Genomic DNA, 8,081 nt, shown 5'->3' with positions numbered 1-8,081 from the left:
AGTAGCAGATAGAGGGAAAAAGAGAAGAAGAATTAAAAAAAGGAAAGATAGAGAAAGACAGGGTGAAAACAGCATGTTGACTCAGCCTCAGATGGCATATGCTCCTTGTGAATTGTGACAATGATAGAACAAAGTTATTATTTGCCATATACTTATTTGCCATTTTATACTATTTTGAAAAACCTTTTAAAATACTTCAAATAGCCGATCTACAAGCTACACTCATGTAGATCGGCTAGTTGAACTATTTTAAAAAGGAACCCATAAAAATTGGTCTGTGACTCACAAATGGGTCCCGACGGGTCGGGAAACAGTGCTATATACTGTGCTATGTACAATAGGCTATTTGAAAATAGGCAATCTATAAGCATTCCAAGTCACGACGTGTCGCATTGCGCATTGTGATGCATAGTGAGCTTGTACATTGGCTATTTTCAAACAATCTTGAAAAGAAAATGTGGGGGGTCTTGCCACAAAATATTTCAGTTTAACTTGCCATGAAGAAGTGAGATCTCTTTTTTTTTCTTTTTATTCTTTGTTTCTATTTTTGTATTTATTCTATTTTTGTATTTATTTATCATGCTCTTCCTGTTTCTATTTTTGTATTTATTTATCATGCTCTTCCTGTTTCTATCTTTGTATTTATTTATCATGCTCTTCCTGTTTCAATTTTTGTATTTTTTTTAACATGCTCTTCCTGTTTCTATCTTATGTTGCCCTTGTTCGTTTGTCTTATGCTCGTGTTTCTTGACATTCCATTTCTTCTTCTTTGTTACGTTCGCCGTGTTTCTTTGTGTTCTTTGTGTTTCCAGCCAGCCATGTTCATCGTGTTTCCAGCCAGCCATGTTCGTCTTGTTTCTTGCGTGTTCTTCGTGTTTCCAGCCAGCCATGTTCGTCGTGTTTCTTGCGTGTTCTTCATGATTCCAGCCAGCCATGTTCGTCGTGTTTCTTGCGTGTTCTTCGTGTTTCCAGCCATGTTCGTCGTGTTTCTTGCGTGTTCTTCGTGTTTCCAGCCATGTTCATCGTGTTTCTTGCGTGTTCTTCATGTTTCCAGCCAGCCATGTTCATCGTGTTTCTTGCGTGTTCTTCGTGATTCCAGCCAGCCATGTTCGTCGTGTTTCTTGCGTGTTATTCATGTTTCCAGCCAGCCATGTTCGTCGTGTTTCTTGCGTGTTCTTCGTGTTTCTAGCCATGTTCCTCTTGTTTCTTGCGTATGTTCTTTCTGTTTCCTATCTATGTTCCTTGTGTTTCTTGCCTATGTTATTTGTGTTTCTCTCCTGTGCTCCTTGTGTGTCCTGGTTTTCATGTTAAAGAGTCTAAAGTCTGCTCTTGCCGGTCGTCCTGCATTTGAGTCCAACTTCTCATTGCATGCGTGACACCTGCAGCTGTTGTTTATGTATCTCGCAGATAGCCAGTGTCTCCAGATTCGCTGTTCTTCTGACCATTCCATAAGAGTTCGATAAACATGCATGCTATTTACAAAGCCTGATTCATACTACATATGTCCTGATGCCCAGTGACTGAGCCCATAGGATGTGGATGAGAGGTGGGGGCGTGTGGGTGGCACTGATGCCCAGTGTCCGAGCCCCTCGAATGGGGTTAAGAGGGTGGGATGGGGGGGGGGGGGGGGACGTCACTCATGATAACGTCCTAGGCCCCAAAGGGTGTGGGTAAGAGGTGAAGAGGTGGGGGCACACGGTGCCCTGATCCCCAGTGACGGAGCCCATACAGATGTGTGTGAGAGAGACAGGTGTGGGTGGCACTGATGCCCAGTGTCCGAGCCCCTAGAATAGGGGGAGTGGGGGAGGGCGTCACTCGTAGACGGCCTCCAAAGCTAAGGGTGTGGGTAGGAGGTGAAGCAGGGGCAGGGTGGGATGAGGATAAGGATGGCACTGAGCCCGCGTCCGAGCCCATAGGGTGGTGGGTACGGGAGGTGAAGGGGGAGGGGAGGGGGTGAGGCTGGCACTGTGTTGACCAACGTCCAAGCTCATAGAGTGGGTACGGGAGGTGAAGGGGGAGGTGAGGGGGTGAGGCTGGCACTGTGTTGACCAACGCCCAAGCTCATAGAGTGGGTACGGGAGGTGTAGAGGGGAGGTGAGGGTTGAGGGTGGCACTGATCCCAGCTGCGTCCGATTCCCCTACACTCAGTCAGCAGAGATGGAGCACCGAAGGACACGTGTTGTTGTCCTTTGGAAACCAGGCCAGTCCATCGTCCAGATGTAAAGATCCCAGTGTTGCTGACATTCACTCCAGGTTCAGTGGCAAACTCCGAGCACTTCAAGTCCACCTGTATATAAACAGACAAAGAGAACCAGTTATATTTCAATATGATTTACAAAACATTTTGGTTCAGGAGTAGGTTGTATAGGCCTAAGAGAGCAGCCGTTTTCATGTCAAGGACACCCAAATTACGTATCTGGCCGTGGATTCCGATAGGAAAATATTTTGTGCCAGGCCAGTGACCCCCATAAGAGATTTGTGTTATTCTAAATGTTTCAAGATTTTAAATTAAAATGGTGTGTTGAAGACCCAAACAAGCTCACAGTGCATCGTATCGCGTGCGTTGTGTGCCATTCAGTCACATTTCACAGGTTCAACCCCTAAAGCTGCAAAATATGAACACATCACCAGCATTCATCGTTGTCAAAGTGTCCTACAGATTCAGATGCTCCACCACTTTCTCATGTGTTCTAAGACAGAGATCCTCAACCTTTCTGGTCTCACAGCCCACTTGAGAATCTCAAAAGTGTTCGCGGCCCACCTGATCACCCATATGACCACTTAACACGGCAACTTTTCGGCTGCCGTGCTAAGTGGTCAGATAGATGGTCTGCGTGCATTTTCAGAGCATGGTTATTTGTGTTCTGGCTTGGATCAATGGAACTAAAGTCGTGAAGAAAACAATAAAATATTGTTTTGCAATTAGTTGGGGGTCCACTTGCAATATCCTCACGGGCCACCAGTGGACCCCCTGCCCAAAGATTGAATATCACTGTTCTGACACATGAAAGGGCCACCAGAGGTCCCAGATGGGGTTACAGTCTGTCTGCTGACAAGCTAAAGATGATATTGCTAGGGGTTACAGGGCAAATACGAGGCTACTCAGAATATACTTCACAAAGACACACTGAAAGAGGTTATTGGATAAGAGAAGCACTTTAGTGGACGTTTCATATTCATATTGGAATAGTACTGTTCCTGCCTGGCAGAGCGGTAGAGAGAACTAAAAAAAAAAAAAGAAAAGAAATAAAAACGTTTGGGTTTCCGAGGCTACTAGTGTACCAGTCACCAGGGGGCAGGGGTGTCACGGGGTATATGAAGGTGGGGGATGAGCGTGGGGAGGGGACGCGCGTGGGCTTTGCTCGCCCGCCGAATTTGGCGTTTTATTTTTTTAAATTTTTGTTCTATTTTAGCGGCCCTATTCCCGAATCCCGGCCAAAATTCCATGCAGGTAGGCATGCTTTATTGTCTAGGCAAAAATGACACAGTCGCCGTTCAATCAATCTTAAATGGGCCAAACCAAACAAAAGCAGTCAGTCGGGTGCAGCTGGTCAAAGTATGTGTGTGTGTGTGTGTGTGTGTGTGTGTGTGTGTGTGTGTGTGTGAAAAGGGGGGGGGGGGGGGGTGACGCGCCTGCCAGGGGGTCCCACGCAACTGGAGCCTGTTTTACGCGATCGCTACATTTACAGAGCAAACATAGAGATTTAAAATATAAAGTACTCACTACGTGGGCCACGGGTGTTAAAATGTGCTGGTACAGCGATTAGCATTGCTGCATTCCTCGTTGTTTAATAAAAGGCATTTTTTTATCCGAGCTGTTTTTTTGCCAAAGGCTTTCAACTACCACTCTGGGTATGTTCGATATAGGCACGCTGACCGCACTGCCAATACAAACTAATAGGCGAGTGCGCTCCCGGTGTGCAACTGTGAGTTACCCCGTTTGAGAAAATAGCCGGGGCGCTCGGATAAAAATGCCTTTTATTAAACAACGCGGGATGCAGCAGTGTTAATCACTGTACCAGAACATTTCTAACACCCGTGGCCCACGTAGTGAGTACTTTATATTTGAAATATGGATGTTTATGTACACATTTTCAGTGTAAATGTAGCGATCGCGTAAAACTGGCTTCAGTTGCGTCATGATTATGAGTGTTTCAGGCCGGGTATGGCCGGGTAGCTCGAGCTACCAAAAGCTTGGGGTTCGCCTTAAAAGGTGTGAGCCATGTTGGTCATGTCATGAATCAAGAGAAGACAACTGGACTGGGCTAATCAATCAAAAATGGTGGACATAAATAAATATTAAATTAACTGACCTGTCGTTTAGGCATTCTTGAAAGTAGCTCAGCTATGTCGATCAGAAGATCTGGAGGGTCCGTGTGGTCTCGTCGGTGTCGCAGTCCATAATTCAACAGGTCGGCTGCAAGGGTTCCATTCCATATGGTCCATCCATGTGAATACAGCAGGGCACAGGCACAAGCTGTTCCGAACTCAGAGGGGGGTTCTAGGGCCATTTCTGGTCTGTCTCCATCAGAAATGTGGGTGTCGTTCGTTGGTAATTTGGTCATGTTAGGAGGTGGTAAATCCCTAACGGGTACGGTTCTTACAGGGTTCCAGAGAAGCAAGCTTTTGCTGGCTTGCTTCTCTGGAAATGGCTCAGTCAAAGGGACTTTACTTTTGCGCTGCAGCCAGTTTTATCCTTCTATCACATCTGGGAGGAGCAAACTGCAAAGTAGAGAAGTCTTGCTGCTGCTCAGTGCTCAGCTGCTGGTTTGCTGAATCTACTGTTTTATCACCCTCCTCTCCCGCCCCCCCACACTTCTCTTAGAATAGATCTTGTCTCCTTCATTCATATCAGAGATAAATAAATTGAATCTGCACATGAGCTGGAACATTTTTGTCTTGATAAAACAAAACGTTTTGTCAAATAAGTTAAAGCTACTGATAGTGAAATGGGTATCCCGATTAACACATAACATAATTAAATAAATCAATAAACAAACAAATAAATATACACTACAGCAGTGGTTCCCAAACCTTTTCATGTCAAGGACCCCCAAATTTACAGTAATTAGCCCGCTGACCCCCGTTTGAAAATATATGCCATTGCCAGTGTTGTAATCTCTAAATACTGGACCCTCATCTGGTTCTGACTATATAGAAGTGTCTATTTGTACGTCTCTAAATGTTTTGATGAATTGAACATGGTGGACCCTCTTGTAAACAAGTGTAATGCTTAATTGGGTCGTCAACTCACAGTTAACAGTCTTTGTATTGAGTTTGTGCTTGAAATGTACTGTAATACTGCAAACTGTTAATAAATATTTCAATCAATCAATCAATCTGACAGACAGGTAGTGTGTGCAGGCTGGGTGGTGTGTGACAATCCTGTTGAAGTATTCCTTTGGTACGGCGACTGCGGCGGCGGGCCCGGGAGAACAATAACGCGACACGAGACAGTATCACGCTAAAGGTTCACAAAGTTTATTACACAAACAGGAACATATATAGTATATATAGTGTATATATAGTGCTGGATCATAATGACGTTGACAATAAGATATGAGACAGAATAACGTGCCTACTGCAGCAAGGCTGACCTTGCTGCCGCCGAGATGTCTCTCGTAGCCTATCTATAAAGTATGCTACAGTACAGGCAGTACACAATACATATCAAGTACACTGTATCTCAAGTTGGAGTACACAGACATGGGCAACTCTGACAACTCATGATTATAACATAACAGCCAGGGACCCCCATAAGAACACATATTTATGGCTCTAGCAGTGATTTTCAACCTTGTTTAATTTAAGGACCCCCAGTTTGACATGCATTAGTCTACGGACCCCCATTTAATAGCATTCTCTGGCAATTAACCTTCCCCGTGTTTCTTCACTAGTCCGATCCAGAAGTTTGCCGGCCACTGCTACAGAGCTGACAATGAGGTTATATCTTCCCTTCTTCTCTGGAGTCCTGCCTCAAAGCAGACCAGAGGTAGAAAACTGTCACTTGTTGGATGTCATCGCTAGGGACACATGCAGGCATCAGTGACAGTAAGCAGGAACTGGGGATGGCAATGAAGGAACGGGAAGTCTGGCGTGTTATTGTGAAATCCACAATCTCGACCGCGGTCGAAAAATTATGATGATGATCTCTGGGACCCCCAATTTATATTGTAAAATCAATGCTAATTTAACTCTGAGAGTGTACAAATGGAACCAGGTCCATTTGGTTCCATTTGTACACTCTCTGAGTTGGTTCCAAATTATCATTTAGCTGGGTCCCCCCTGGAACTCCCTCAAGTACCCCTGGGGGTCCCCGGACCCCACTTTGGGAACCACTGCACTATAGAAAACACACAGCTGATGACTCCAGTGACGATAAGCCTACAAAGGACGGCAACACATGGGGGATACACAGTTGAGATACACAGTTGTACACAGTTGTAAATCAGAACAGTGTCAGTTTAAGCACCTTTCCACATTCCACTGTTGTCTGTTCAACAACAGTGGAATGTGTCTGTGTCTTATCAGAAGGGACCAGGCCATAGTGGGGGTTAGGAGAGAGAGAGTGTGTGTGCGTGTGTGCCTGTGTGCGTGCATGCGCGCTTGCGTGCGTGCGCAAGTATGTGTGTAGGGGGGATACTACAGAGTATGGAGTATGGACACATACCTGAAGACACTTGAGTTTCAGCTGAATTGCATGTCCGAAAATGAAATGTTGTGACTGAGTGATTCAATACACAAAGCTCATATAGGTTTAGCTCTTGAATACAAATATGGCCGACTGACTGCCTATAATGTAAACCAATCAGACCTCTCAGACCATCAGAGAAATCAATACCTCAAATCTCTCCTCTCTACCCTCCCTGGAGTCCTTCCTCTCTCTCTCACCCGACTCCGCAACCACATCCTTCATCTCCTCTATCTCATCTGCATTTGACCAACACTGCCCTCTCTCGACCAGGCCAGCTCGCTCATCCCCACCGGCCCCCTGGTTATCTGAAACCCTCAGATCTGAACGAACACCTCTCAGGGCAGCTGAAAGGAAGTGGCACAAGACAAAGCTACCAGATGATCTCTCCCACTTTCACTCACTCCTCTCTGCCTTCTCCCTCTCACTAACCACTGCTAAAACCTCCTTCTACCACACCAAAATCCAATCCTGCACTTCTAACCCAAGGAAACTCTTCTCCACCTTCTCCTCCCTCCTTAAACCCCCTCCCCCACTCAACCCTCATCCCTCACCGCGGAGGCCTTTGCCACCTACTTCGAAAAGAAGGTTGATGATATCAGTAGTTCCTTTACCCCCCTCCCCCATAAAGAAGCACTCGACTCAACCAATGCTAACCATAACATACCATGCATGTCCTCCTTCTCTCCTCTATCCCCAGACGAGGTCCTGAAACTAGTCACATCCACTAGACCTACCACCTGTCCTCTTGACCCCGCCCCGTCTCCAATCTTCCAGACCATCGCACCTGACCTGCTCCCCTTCATCACCTCCATTATCAACACCTCATTAACCTCAGGCTGCGTCCCATCTGCCTTCAAGTCAGCCAGGGTATCACCACTCCTCAAAAAACCAACTCTTGACCCCTCAGATGTCAAGAACTACAGACCGGTATCACTCCTTTCCTTTCTTTCCAAAACCCTTGAACGTGTTGTCTCTAACCAGCTTTCTCTCCATCTCTCACAGAACAACCTGCTGGATCCCAACCAGTCAGGATTCAAGAAGGCACACTCCACGGAAACTGCACTCCTCGCAGTCACAGAAGCACTACATGCTGCCCAGGCTGCTTCCCACTCTGCAGTCCTGATTCTCCTAGATCTATCGGCGGCATTTGACACAGTGAACCACCAGCTGCTCCTAGGCACCCTAGCTGATCTAGGCATCGGCGGGACGGCGCTGAAGTGGTTCTCCTCCTACCTCTCTGACCGGACTTACCAGGTTTCTTGGAAAGGTTTGCTATCATTCCCCCGCACCCTCCAAACTGGGGTCCCACAGGGATCTGTACTTGGTCCCCTCCTCTTCTCACTGTACACTAAATCCCTTGGCACCATCATCTCTGCTCACAATATAT

At 46.3% G+C, this 8,081-nt stretch overlaps 1 long non-coding RNA gene across 1 annotated transcript; it reads right to left on the bottom strand.

Annotated features, from left to right (window-relative positions):
* Positions 1 to 1,027: 1,027 nt before the first annotated feature.
* Positions 1,028 to 4,647, bottom strand: LOC306924861. The gene is made up of 2 exons (XR_013790219.1): positions 4,310 to 4,647; positions 1,028 to 2,287 (listed from the first exon to the last, which is right to left on the bottom strand). It is a non-coding gene; the product is annotated as an uncharacterized lncRNA (long non-coding RNA).
* Between the last annotated feature and the right edge of the window lie 3,434 nt (positions 4,648 to 8,081).

This window comes from Electrona antarctica (genome assembly GCF_951216825.1).
Source record: "Electrona antarctica genome assembly, chromosome: 6".
NCBI lineage: Eukaryota > Metazoa > Chordata > Actinopteri > Myctophiformes > Myctophidae > Electrona > Electrona antarctica.
Note: the sequence above shows the minus strand (reverse complement) of the source record. Positions and strands in the feature narration are given on the sequence as shown.